This window comes from Nematolebias whitei, chromosome 21 (genome assembly GCF_014905685.2).
Source record: "Nematolebias whitei isolate Nwh7 chromosome 21, NemWhi1, whole genome shotgun sequence".
NCBI classification, from domain to species: domain Eukaryota; kingdom Metazoa; phylum Chordata; class Actinopteri; order Cyprinodontiformes; family Rivulidae; genus Nematolebias; species Nematolebias whitei.
In genome coordinates, this window is record NC_056518.1 from 26,191,592 (window position 1) to 26,206,533 (window position 14,942).

General features: G+C 37.2%; 1 protein-coding gene across 1 annotated transcript in view; it reads right to left on the minus strand.

Moving 5' to 3' along the window:
• zgc:136872 (uncharacterized protein LOC678524 homolog) overlaps positions 1 to 14,942 on the minus strand; it is a 26,903-nt gene that overhangs the window by 10,978 nt on the left and 983 nt on the right. The window lies entirely within an intron of this gene.

Below are 14,942 nucleotides of genomic sequence, written 5' to 3' on the forward strand. Positions count from 1 at the left end.
TGCTGGAATGTCTTCAACAAATTCTGCAACCAACTCTGGAACATCAGTGCCAAACAGTGGAGCCAGCAATGTGACAGTAACAACAACTCATGCAACTGGTGCTGGAATGTCTTCACCAAACAATGCAACCACATCAGATACATCAGGGTCAAATGCTGGAACCAGCAATGTGACAGGAGCAACATCTCCTGCAACTGGTGCTGGAATGTCTTCAACAAACACTGCAACCAACTCAGGAACATCAGGGACCAATGCTGGAACCAGCAATGTGACAGGAGCAACAACTCCATCAACTGCAGCTGGAATGTCTTCAACAAATTCTGCAACCACATCAGGAACATCAGGGTCAAATGATGGAACCTTAAATGTGACAGGAGCAACATCTTCTGCAAGTGGTGCTGGAATGTCTTCAACAAATGCTGCAACCATCTCTGGAACATCTGGGTCAAATAGTGGAGCCAACAATGTGACAGGAGCAACAACTCCTAAAACTGTTGCTGGAATGTCTTCAGCAAACACTGTAACCACATCAGATACATCAGGGTCAAATGCTGGAACCAGCAATGTGACAGGAGCAACATCTCCTGCAACTGGTGCTGGAATGTCTTCAACAAACACTGCAACCAACTCAGGAACATCAGGGACCAATGCTGGAACCAGCAATGTGACAGGAGCAACAACTCCATCAACTGCAGCTGGAATGTCTTCAACAAATTCTGCAACCAATTCTGGAACATCAGGGTCAGTTGCTGGAATCAGCAGTGTGACATTAAAATCTACTTCAAGTGCTGTAGCTACGTCTTCAACGAAACCTGCAACCAGTGCTGGCTTTACCATACCTAATGGTGTAACTAATACTTCTGATATATGTGCCAACTTCATCAACTATAATGACACTGTTGCCTTCCTTCAAAAGGTATGTACCTTTTTTTTTTTTTGACCAAACACATACTATTTTTTGTAGCTTTTAATTGAACTTTTTTATTTTATGTGTTTACCATATTAAAAATAACTACTTCTCCATGACCTTTTAGGGGAACGTTTCTGATGATCTGAAAAAGGTGATCCTCCCCTGTGTTTGGACATTTGCTCTGAGCAGCAACAGTAGATCTGAGGCGAATTTATGGTTTGACGTTCGGTTGAAAAACTACCTGACATTCCTCACAAAGAGCCTCATCAGCCCCAGTGAAGTGCAGAACGCCTCATGCTTTGCCTTCCAGAAACTGTATGTCTTTGCTGATAGAATCAGAAAGTTAACTGAAATGTTATAACACAGCTCAGTTACATGATTTTCTTTCAACAGGGTGTCTTTTCTGGGAAATACCTTTGTGTATTCCAGTTCTGATTTTGGACGACAGGATGTGTATACCACCATCAGAAGCTACTTGCGCACTGGTAAAATAAAATACAAATAAATAAATAAATTATAATAGTTAATTTCTTGAAGACCCAAGCTTAGAATTTTACTTTTTTTTGTTTGTTTGTTTTATGCACTTGTCCTTATTCATATGTGTCATTTTACCAGATAAATATTGAATGACTTGAACTTTGATTAAATAATTTACTGATGACTCTCTGATGTTTCTGTAGGCTCAGGGGCCAGATGCTACAATCTCAATAATACTGAACTCTCTTCTACCTCCTGGTTTGTTGATAATATTGGTAGCTTTGTGACTTTTATCACTTTGGATGATCTCACCAGCTTTGGCTCTGCCTCTCAGGTATGTTCTCATTATTTGTTTATACTGTATAATACATTTTATACTTTAAACTTTAACACAGTATAGAAATTGACAGATTAGCTTTAGCATTCTTATGTAGTTATATTAGCTTTGAAATGTTCATGTCACATATTTAATTTTTCTTTTTGCAATTAAGAAACACATTTAACTGCAGATAAGAATGTTTCATAAAACTGTTGTTCAAACTCTTGTTCATTCAAGAGGAAATGTAAGAGAGAGCAGGAAACAGGTACTTTTACATAGAATCCTTATAGTCAAGAATGCTCCAAGCAAAGATTGCCAGTCATTTTGGGTAAACATCATATGGTCAAATGAAATGCAAAGTAAAAAAAAAACTTGTTAATGCAGTGTCCCTTTATTTTACCAAATGCCAAAACCAATTCTCCGAAAGTAAAAAATGTCGGTGCTTATCCGTTAATATTTATCCAAACATTTGTGTTTAAAGAATGGAGCGTTCTTGCAAAACCAAGCCAGTCTGGGGCTATTCAACAACATTGCTATTCCAAAAGATGTGATAAACTACTACATCTCACAGCTTTTCACATTCAACACAACATTCAGCGTTTTGAAGTAAGTATCTACTATTTCACAAAAATACCCATAGTGATATTAGAGGAATTAATTTAGACGTAATAAAATATCAATGTGTAGAAAAAGTTAAGTGATTTATCCCTTGTTATTTAGCCTTCCAGGTATTTTGTTGTGCTCTCCTGCCATCCCAAGTTCGGCGTTTACTTCTCTTAATGAAAATGACAGCATAGTCATCCTGAACAGGAGGAAGGAATTCTGCAATGGAACTGTAGACCCTGAGGTACCCGCTCAAAACTCATAGAGCTCATACACAGAAAATTGAACCAAATTTAAATGTTCTGCTCAGAGACTGTCTCCCTTAGTGCAAGAAGCCGGGGCTGCTGGCCTTCATGTTGCGCTCAAAAGATATTGCACATAAAATGCTGATTAAAACAGCAGCTGTGTTTGACGCCAAAAAATAAAACAACAACAGAAACCAAATCTACATCTACACTTATTTTTCTTTACATACAAGATTGTGCAAGCATTGCAGCACACCTACCTGCTAGAGGAGCAAAAGATAGTTTGAAATTCCTACGAGCCATTGCATGAGAAATAAGGTAGACGGTTACCGTAAAACTTTATTTTTTCTTTTATTCTTGATGTTGTCTGGAATGATGTTTTAATAGAAGCAGTTAATTGCTTTCATGATAAAAACTCTTATGGCAATGACTGATATTCTGCCAGCATTCACCGTAAAACCTAAAAGCCAAAAGCAATACTATCTTGCAACTGGCAAATGCTTGGGCAGTATTTTGGACTAATTAAAGTACAATAGAACAGTAGTTCTGTTTTGCCCACAGTCCCTTCAGAAAAGGTGGTCTTTTTATGTTCTTGTCTTCACAAGGGTGATAAAAAAAATCATTTAAGAAACTAGAGAAATGTATTTTTCTTTGAAAATGCAGTGTGAATGCTAAGTGCTGAATGGTTTTGCTGAAATTTGTTTAAGAAGCTGAAGCTGAGCTGTTAAAGCTAAAAATAAAACCCAAACAGGAATACAATAGTGTGAACTTTGAACAAGCACTGACACAGCAACATTCAGATTCTTTTTTTTTTTGAGGTTGAGGAAATTGATTTTTGCTTCATGGACATGTAATTGGGAATCACCTTGAACTTTTTGCGATAAACTGATGCCAGATAATTTGTCTTTGATAGGTAAATGCTGCTTTGGCATCCAACATCAAAACCTTCACACAGCAGACGTTTGTAAGTCTCGGGAGTGCTGTTACGAGCCTGACCAGCTCCCAGATCACTTCAGTGTCCTCGTCGGTGCTGGTTGCCTCGTTGACCACTCTGGGCTCAATGACAAACTGGAGTCAGGACAAGGCCACGACCATAATACAAACCATCACCACCTCAGGCTACCAGGTAGGAGTGGCGCTCTGATTAAACTGGACATGAATGTGTATTTAGATAAACGTGACTTTAGAAAGGTCCAAGTTTAAAGAATGATGTCTAATGTGGATGAAAATGTGATTGGCAGATTAACAGTGCAGCTTCCCTGGAGTCTCTAGGCACTCTTATTGTTGGGCTTCCTTCAAAGTCCATAGTGGACATCTCAGCTTCTGAAATTGTCATTGCCTCCAAGAACCCCATCCTTGTTTCCAACATGGTGGAAGCTCCAAAAGTACTCCAGGAGCAATTTGTCAAAAAGGTACACAGTTTTGCTGGCTAACACAAAGATAAAAAGCATCAAACAACATTTAAAGCAAATGACTCACAGTAAAATACGTCTAACTTTTCAACAGATCATTTCTGTGGATCCAAGTCCAGCCAAAGTGGTGCTGAATGTCCCAGATGTCTTAGCCCCTGAGATCCCACCAGCTGTACTGGTATTTCCTAAGGCAACTGCAGACATCAATGTGTTGAACAAGAAGACATGGACAAAAGATCAGGTCAGTGTTTGGGTGTTATTGTACATGCAGATTTTATTATTGTATAATGTCAATATGTGGACGTCTACTTTAGTTGTTAGAGGTGACGGTCTTTATTCAGTGTTACAGTGTTTCATCCAGAAAATAACGATTTGTTTTAAAATCTTTTATTTAGTCCACTATGTTCCTTTGGGCTGTGGCTGAATCTGATTTTGACACTGAGCAGTAAGTGCACAAATTCTGCAACTATTTCTAATTCAGCCTTCTTCTTAAATGAAAGAAAGAAAAATATTGCCTTTTTTAATTTATTTACTCCTTTTTATGGTTTTGTAGGCTTTCTCCATCTGTGCTGCAAGGCTTCTCATGCACGTTAGTCCAACAATATACAAAAACTAAGATCCAGCCGTTGATCCGTGCCTGTAGGCCGAGGAACGACAGAGCCAAGGTGGAACTGAAAGAGTCACAGGTAAAATCTACAAGAATCGAATGTAATGTTTAAAACTAAAATAAACGCTGAATATGAAATGATTATAAACGATAAATCATAAGCAGAACATCAGTCGCAGAGTTAGGAATTTGAGACTATCCACCAACCTGTAATAAATTGACAACTTGAGTAAAATTAGCATTTATCTTAACATTATGACATTGTCACCTCCAGCTGACCTGCATGTACAACCTGCTCCAAGGAGAACTCAGTCAGAACTTCACAGATTATCCCTCAGACTTGCTTCTCTACTTCAAGTAAGTCACTTTCCAATAATTTTGTGGCATTGATCACAACAATTCTGTCAATTGTTTGAGAAAGAAAAGAAAAGAAAAACGTTCAAATCTGATTTTTCAAACCTTTTCATAAATTCTCTACAGCACCAAGAATGTCCAGAAAAGCAACTGCAGATCCTACTTTTCTGCACTCGGAGCTGCAGACTTCACGGTGGCCTCCAGTGCATTGAACAAGGCACAACAGCAGTTCAGTCAAGCCAGGTCCTGCTTGGTGAGTGCCTGCAAAATGAAGAATAGATATGAGAGACCTCTCATGTGGTAATAGTTAAAGCCACATAAAAATCCAGTATGCTTATAAAATATGTTACATTCATGGAAATGCCAAAAGATAAAATGTGTTGTTACATAAACTTTAACAGTAATTTATGAATGTTTTACTTAAAGACTGTATTTTAATATTTTAGGGTATAAATGGCTTCAGCCTGAGCAGTGACCACCTGGAGGTTCTGGGGAACATGGTCTGCACTCTGGACAGTTCTTACATCGAGAACTCAGATCCTCTCATCCTGGAAAAACTCAAAGTCTGCAAGGACTTCTCTGACAGTCAAGTCGCTGCTATGGAGAAGCTTCTGATTTCTGGGAAAACAAAATACGGGTACAAAAACCAAATCGGGTCATTCAGTCTGCAAATACTAGAACAGTCTACAGTTTTAGTTTATCTGTTTAGAAATAGGAAATTCTTAGTCCAAAGCAGAATGTAACAAATTTGGTTATGGTTTTCAACTTATCTCTTTGTTCAGTCATGTATTACTGCTGAACATTATTAGAGATAGAGTATTACTGCGGGCCATGTTAGGAAATAAATACCATACTATGCCACTTTATTTATAATTCACTTAAAACAGCATCTAGGCCAACCAAAGTGCTGTTCAGCAGAAACAAACAAGCAAAGCACACAGCAAAACATACATAGATCAGAATGGAAAAAGATAAGTACTAAATGGCTAACATTGTTGAATACAGACAGGTTAAAAGCAAAATCACACAGCGTCAAAAGTCAAGGAATAAAAGTTGGCTTTTAAGCAAGACTTGAAAACGGTGAGAGTTGGAGCCTGCCTGACATGTAGTGGTGTCATTCCACAGTCTTGAACCTGTAACAAAGAAAACCCTGTCACCTCTGAGCTTAAGACAGGTTCCTGGAACCAATAGAAGCATCTGATCTGCTGACTTCAGAGAGCGCTGTGGGACATATGGCTGCAGCAGATCGGCGAGATAAGCGGGGGCCGGACTGTTCAGAGATTTAAAAACATACAGAAGGATTTATTGAAAAGTGAACTGAGAGCCAGTGCAGAGAGGTCAAAACTGGTGTAATGTGCTCTCTTTTGCCTTAAATCGCACAGCCAACTAAAGATGTAATTACAGCACATTGGTTGGGTAGTCTCACACATATCTGATATCTTAATGTGATTTTCTTGGTTTAAAAATGATAAAAATGAATAAATAAATAAATCTAGTTCTACTAATAAACACTTTTTTTAATGTTTAACCAAATACTTCTAACAGGAGATAAAGCCTAATTATGTTTAAGATACAAATAATTCTTATATAACAATTTGTTTACATCCATATTGATTTTCGGCTCCTTTGTTATAAGCAAAGTATCAGTCCACATTTTAAAAACTATTTATAATATTCTCAATTTACAGAACTGTCAGCACCTGGAACCAACAAACACTAGAGAACCTTGATATTCTTCCTCTGTACCTAACAAGAAACTTCTGGAGTTACTTCAGACCCGTATGTCTCCGTCTTTTTCTCTCTTTGATATTCATTTATATTCTGTTTTACACAAAACAAGCTCGCTGAATTATACTGAATTATATTTCAGTATAACTTGAGTGAAAACCTATTTATTTTTGTTTTGTTTTTCTTCAGACAACCAAGCAAGCATTCCTTAAAGGCTTTTTACCAACTCTAAGGAACGAAAAGACAGAGAAGACGAAGCTCAAGACGCTGTTCAAACAGGTCACACCTCTTGTTGTAAAGAGAGGAGCAGGTAAACTTTATTTTTAAACAGACACCAAAACTCAAGCTGAAACTTTTTTTGTTAAAACATGCATAATCTGCTGCATTAGATCTCACAGCGATCTCACTATCTCTGTTATGTTTAGGCTGCACAGTGGGCAACATCACTGATGTTACCGTCAGCGACCCTTCCTTCCCCTTCGGCTATGACCTGTCTCAGTTTGACCTCTGCCTGGACGTCCCTGTTCTGAAAGAAAACCTGAATGCTATCTGTGAGAAAGTGGATGATAGCAGCTACCAGACAGTCATCCTGGGGAAACTCAACCAGGTAATTGTGGAATATGTGGAGATTTGGAGGAGGTGGTGTGTGTTTTCTGACTTTAGAGTCACAAACCAGTCACTTTATTATTAAAATATATTATATAATTTTGAACTACTACAAGCTTTCAGTTCAGTTAAAACATGTTTTCTATGTTACTGCACATTCTCTGTACTTCCAGGCATACCCATCAGGAGTTTCTGATCAGGACGTCCAATCGCTTGGTTCAGTGTCTCGTGTGGCATCACTTGAGGACATCTCTAAATGGAACATCATTATTATTGACACCCTGGCAGCTCTCATGAAAACTGAAGATGGACCCTGGGACCCAGCAAAAGTATGACTACACTGATTGTAAACTTATAAAATCTTTACTTGTACATGAGTATAATTCCTTGTTGTGTTTTCCTTCATGTTTAGAGCAAAGCGATCATCATGAAGTACCTGAGTACCTCTGGGAACTCCCTGGGCAGCACTGAGCTAGACATTATTGACTCCAACCTGTGCTCATTAGACCCCAGCACACTGAAGACCATAACACCAGACAATATCAAGTGGGTGTCAGTATTTAGAAAATTAGGAACAAATAGTCTCAGGGAATATTGCTGTAACTCCTAGTGTTACTTTGTGTTTTTCTTGATCAGGAATGCCAAACTGCTGAATGTGGCATCTTGTTCACTTGAGCAGAAGATAATCCTGTATGACATCAGTAACAGCTCCTTCAGTTCACTGAATGCCACCTCACAAGACATTTACAACTTAATTAAAGGCTACCTTGGTAAAAATACATGGATCCTGTATTTCTAGCCATTTATCAGAGAGCTGGCTTCTAATGCAATCTTTTGTATAATATTCTGAAAGGTGGAGCACCTCTGACAGACATCGTAGCATTATCAACACAGAACATCAGCATGGATGTTGATATCTTCAGGAGTCTGGCTCCTAGCGTGAGAAATGTAAGTATACACAATGAAGGGAAGTGGTCACTGTTTTAGTGGAAAAGACAAAAAAAAACACACACACAAGACTTCTCATTAGCTGCAGTAAATACCAGAGTCACATTAGAAAAAATGGAATTACATTAAGCCAAAGTGGAAGTGGCCGAAGCGGAAGTGGCCACATTTGAAAACAACGTAATTACATTTGAAAAAAAACGTAATCACATTTGGAAAATAAAGTTAATAAATTATAATAGTAATAATAATAAGTAATAAATAATAAAGTTAATAAAAAAAATATATATATATTTAAAAAAAACTTCCTGTTTGGCTTAATGTAATTCCATTCTTTTTAAATGTAATTCTATTTGTTCAAATGTGATTCCGTTTTGTTCTAATGTGATTCGGGCCACTTCCGCTACAGCCACTTCCGCTTTGGCTTAATGTAATTCCGTTTTTCTAATGCGATTCCGTTTTTTCAGATGTAATTCTGTTTTTTCTAATGTGATTCCAGCCACTTCCGCCTTGGCTTAATGTAATTCCGTTTTTTTTTCAAATGTCATTCTGTTTTTTTCAAACGTAATTCTGTTTTTTCAAATGTAATTCCACTTCTTCAAATGTGATTCTGTTTGTTCTCATGTGATTTGGGCCACTTCCGCTTTGGCTTAATGTAATTCCGTTTTTTTCAAATGTCGTTCATTTACACCTTAGGGCCACCGTACATACGTGCTTTAAAAGCTACACTCTGCTCGTTTTTGGACTCTTTGAGTTTACACATGGATATGGGAAATGTGGGTGTCAAAGAATATGCATGTCCACAAAATAATAATAGAAAAAAAAGGAAAAAAACAGATTTTATTAGTGCTTCATTTAATATTTTGATTATACCAAGTTTTTAATTCTTACATTTAAACCAACACAGATATGTTCACCTCTCAACTTAAACATGTTCTCTCAGCTTTGTCTTCACAACTAGATGATCCAGTGCTGTTTGTAAGACTGTTCAAATGCGTTTGTCTTCTAAAAATGAAACAATTATGTCCAAATCAATGATTATAAGAAAATAGATCAACTGTTCATTTTGTTTCTCGTGCTCAGGGTTTGACTGTGACCAACATTCAAGGCCTCATCGGTCAACATCTGCCAGATCTGAAGCTGTTTGAAAATGACACGTTGGTTCAGACCTGGGTGAACTTGCAGCTTCAGACAGACCTGGACACACTGGGTGTGGGCCTCATCACTAACAGGACGATCTCTGTAGCTCCAGAGCCCAGCACAAACAGCACGGCTTCAGGTGCCGGGACAACACCGCAAGGTAAAAACGCAAAGCTTCTGTGTATTAAGAGATATTCTACAAGAAACCTAATATTTGTTTGACGAATAGAAGGTTCTGTGAAGACAGCAACTTACTCAACTGGTGTTGGTGCAAGAAATGAGGATTGTTGGTTTTCTGCAGCCTTGACCTTTTGTTTTAAAGGAGTAGATGACAATGACATTTTCAACAATGTTTTTGAACTATTTAGCTTCATAGCTACTTTAAACAATTTGGTTCCAAAGTATTTACATGAAGCTATATGTTAATAAGTTTCACTGTATCTTTTTTAGAAACATGCCCCAGCTTGAATAATTATGTCTGTCCACTTAACTAGTGTCCTATTTGGTATAATTAGAATTAGAGATGTTCTGCTCAAAGCAGACGGCTCGACACACTGATCTTTAAAACAGAAGTATTACAGGGAGATGTTTTGAGCATGTGACATCCTAAATAAAGCTTCATTACGTAGCACATGGGAACTCTTACAATGTTTCAAAACACAGGTTTATTATATTACATGCATTTGTTATAAACAGGCACGACCGCAATTCCTTTCAACTTTGTGGGCCTTAGGGTCCTCTTCAAGCCTGGAGAGGAGGTAACAAAGAAGAGGCTGAAATAATCTTGTTAAATAAAAATATTTGAACCACCCCCAGATTGTGTCATAACAGACTCAAGCTACGGAAGCAATTCCCAAATTTTTTTCAATATTTTTGTATTTCCGTACATCTTACACACATGTATCCCTCTTGTTAGTCTTTTATGATGGTACAATCACATCATAGCACAAGTTTATTGAAATTTCTTTAAATTAAAGAACAGACACACATTTCAATATGCTCTTAAAACAGGGGTGTCAAGAGACACGGCTTGAGAGAGATCCATGTTACTGGTTGCTTCTGCCACTAGCCTTGAAAACTAGCTTGAGAAACGTGGAAATCAAGAGCTTTGGTTGCGAGCAGACTGGTGTCCAGAAATCCCTGTTTTAGCCTCGTGTAGCATCGGTCAGGGTTGGTTGTTTGGGTGCACTATTCAACCCATAGTGCTGCAGAGAAGACAGGATCACGTTTCCAGAACTGGATGACAAATCCCAGCCCAAAGGCTCAAACAAACTGGTAGATAGTGACCTGACTGGTCACCATAAATGAAGACATTGAAAGAACCAAAGGACTATAAAGACTGGCTTACTTTGCACTTTGTATTTTTAATGTTATTTTGTATTTTTTCAGCAAGAGCACACTTTTGTTTTTCTTGTTATATATGCAAACTTGGATGCATTATTTGATTCAGAAAATTTTGTTTCTTTTCTATTAAAAAAGGGGGTGTCAAACTCACAAAAGGGGGCTAAAATAAAAAATTCAGTCCAAGCCATGGGCCAGTTTCCGTCAATACCCCACGTCTCTTCTTGGCTGAAGGTTCCTCAAGAGTTTGATCAGAGTCATTTGATGTTCTTTGTTGCACTTCCTCATCAAAATCAAAGATTATTGAAAAAATCTTAACTTTATTCTGGCTTCAAATTAGCCAGCTGTCATGAGACATCTGCAATTAATGCAGTATTTATTAGTTTTTCAACAAAACGAGAAGCGATTAAAAAAAAATTACATTTCCAATATGTTGGAGGGCCAGATAAAATATCGACAAGGGCCAGATATCACCTGCAGGCCTTGAGTTTCACACATGGGACTTAAAACCTTTATTGTTCTACATTACAGTGCCTTTCTGTTTCTTTTGAGTGCAAACATGATGTTGAATGCCAGCAGATGTTATCATATTTAATAAAATCTAATGTTTCAAAACTCTTACCCATCACAACAAAATGGCTTCATGTAGACTGTGTACTTCAGAAAGCTTCAGTTTCTCCATCAGTACCTCAAACCAGTGGTTCTGTTCTGGTCCTGATGCTGTGATGTTTGTGGCCACAAGAGGGCGCTGCAGGTCACTAACTGTGTTTTCTCTCATCTGTAGGAACCACCACCACCCCAAAAACAACCCAGACCTCTACACTAGGTGAGTGCATGAAATTCAAATCTTTTACACCGTTTCATTATATTTGTTTTATTTATGTGTGGAATTCTGCTTCACATGTTTTTAATACAAGCAATGACAATTGAAAAAAAAATGGATTATAATAAATAATGTCTAAATGTGTGCCTGATTTCCAGCTGCGTCCACGAATGGAGGGCTGAAGGTTGGAGCGTTTCCAACATTCACGGTTCTGTCGGTTCTGGTGACGGCTTGGCTGCAGGTTCTACATCTGTTGACCTAAACCGAACCTGTGTCTTCAGCAACTCGGTCAAAATCTGACAGTAATTTAACGATTTATGCTTTAATTCTGACATGTTGATTTTTCTTTTTTGTTTGTTTTTGATCTATTTAATCAGTTTGTGCTTTATAGTAAGTTGTAAAATCATGTAACTTAATTTATAACGAATTTGAAAATAACTCAGTTTTCATTAAAATGTTGTATTTTGATTTATTGACTTAATTATACTTTTAGGATAAATGTATAAAATAATAAACTAAAACTTTTAACTTAGTTGTTAACTAAATTATTTTATGTGTCAATTGCACAAAACTCAAGTTTCAGTATATTTTCAAATGTTTAAAGTGTATTAATTTAAAAAAGGTATATCTGTTATTTTTTTAGTTGAATATATTAAACACTGAATGCATATTAAGAAAAAAACTTTTAAATTTACTACCTGGCACTTTATGAATAATCTTAAACTGTTTTTCTTTTCTCTGGATCAATAAATATTCACCTGATCAATAAATATTCACTATCGCACATCAAATTCTTGTGTGTTGGATTTTTTTTTTTTTTTTTTTTTACATGTCCACCACCTTCAAATGTATGAAGGTGGTAAAAATCATAAATGACTGTATTTAAAAATGCATTTATTAAAATAAGTTTATTAATAAAGATATAAAAGTCAACAAAACAGAAAAAAATAAGGCAAAAGTTGCTACAATATTAATTCTGTTTACATCTTTTTGTGCAAAAACTTTAGTTTTTTTTTTTTTTTTTATCTCTTTCTTGTGGCTCGTCTTCCTGCTGGTTCACGTGTACATCGAAATGCACAACCACTGGAAATAAACAAAGACCGTCGTAAAGAACGCCGCTCAAATATCATCATTAAATTTTTATTTTGCCTAGATCTAATTTTAAAATCACATGCAGGTCCAAATTAGACAATCGGTACTGAATTTTTAAATATTGTAAATAAGATGATTTAAATTCATAATTCATAATAATACTAAAAAGAAAGTGTGATAGGTTCATCTGAAATGCACAAATTGCAAAATATTATTTGTTAATGAATCTACATTATCATTCATTAATTTTCCAAAGTGTAAATATATAAGTAAATATTCTTGAGTTTGAATTTGAGTAAAAGTAATAAAATATGTAAAGAAATGGAGAAAAAGCGTAAACAAAAAGCTTTTCATTACCTCAGACTCCACGAGCTTCATGATCTTTCCATCACACAGCTGTCTGAAGATTTCTGCGGACACAGAGCAGATGATGTGAAGTTTTGAGACTGAACCTTCATCCAAAGATGGGGGGTCCTTTAATCAGACCCAGTTGGGGTCTGCACTCACTCAGCATGCAGTCCAGACGGAGGATGAGGCTGATGAAGCTCTCCAGAGTCATGTGACCTGAGGAGGCGCCGTAACGCAGAGCCATGAGGTTCAGCATCTCATCGCTGACTTTAAATTCTGAGAAAACACAAAGAATTTATTTCGTTTTTCAACATTTCAGAAACTCCCGTGAACGTATTCATGTGGTACATTAATTTAAGGCCTTGAGTAACCTCAGTTTAACTGTTGAAATTGTGTTTAATCTTAAAGTAATCTTAACTTCCTGACCTAAGGTTTAAAAAAATATTTTATTTTGTTTGGACATCAGTTGATTGGACATGATCGTCTCCTGACAGACAAAGGAGGATCAAATATCTAAAAGAGTTGAGTCGGTTCCTCTGGGCGGATTCTTCGTTTTGAAACGTTTCATCTTTTATTCAAAAGAGTTTGTCAGTCTGAGGAGCTGCAATAAACTCAGTCTTATAAATAGCACCTTCTCATAGTGGATCAACCAGTTTGCTGGTGGCAGCCAAAACTAGTTGTTCACAATATAAAAGATGACCATCAGCCTAACGACTGATCATTACTGCTCTGATAGTTGTTTACTATTCACAGGGGGCTGAATGATACTAGCAATCACAGCATTGTAAGAGGGGGTCATTGAACATGGAGGCCTCCACCTCTGTTTAATGATGGACGGTTTCTTTTCACAAAGATGGCCTCCTTTACTCCTCTCTCAAACCATCGTTCCTCTCTGTCCAGGATGTGAACATCTTCATCCCTGAGTGTCCACTGACCTGGAGATGAGTATAAAGCACAGAGTCCTGGCCTGATGATGTTGATCTTCTGTGCTGGTCCATCCTTTTGGCCTGTGGCTGTTTAGTTTCCCCGATGTCAGACTGATCACAGCCCTCCTGACACTGCAGCATACACAATATTACTTTGTGCTGGGAGACTGGATCTTTGGGATGGACCAGTCTTTGCTGTAATGTATTTTGAGCTTTGAAAGCGTCATGGTTAGAAAATACACGTCTCAGTTTCTCTGAAGCTCCTGCGAAACATTTCACCAAGAAGAATCCGTCCAGAGGACCTGACTTAACTTATTCAGATTATTCTACCTGGATAATTGAGCATGCATCAAAAGATCAAATATCTTCATCAAACATTGTTTGTAAATACTTTCTACTAAAGCAGCCATAAGGCAAATCGTGTTAATAATCTATAACCTCGTTCAAACTTAAATGGATATTTTGCAGAACAAACCTTTCCTGCAGTGTTTGCCCCACTCATTTACGTGTAAACAAAGTTTTTCAAGTTTACAAAAATACTTTATTTTTAAACTTCGTTAGTGATGGTGATATAATTTACAACATGCATGCACATTTTCACTTTGCACTTTTGTAAGCACGGGAATATTGAAGCCATGTTTACTTTTTCCTCCTACATTTAGTTATCAGTGTCCAAATCTTGCTGCTGGTAAACTTCATGTGTCCATTTTGTTTCTGTCACCCACAGGTGCAGGTTGGGAATTTCATGATTAATGTTTGAATTTTTGCTTCCTGTTTGGACGGAAATGTACCCGAGTCTTGTATGTTCACATCTTGCAGAGAGATTTTCCAGTTTCACAGCTCATTTAAGAAAAGATCGATCTCCAAAAGGCCTTTGTTGGTGCACTTCTGCACCTCTGTTAGTGCTTATCAGATGAAATTTAAATGTTTTTTGAGTGGATTTCTTTTAGTTGTATTCAAGCTAAAATGTACCTGAAGCTATGAATGCATTCCTCAGCTCGCTCAGTGACAGCGTTCCTGTTTTGTCCACATCAGTCAGGTGGAAAACTTCCTGGTAAAAGAAGAA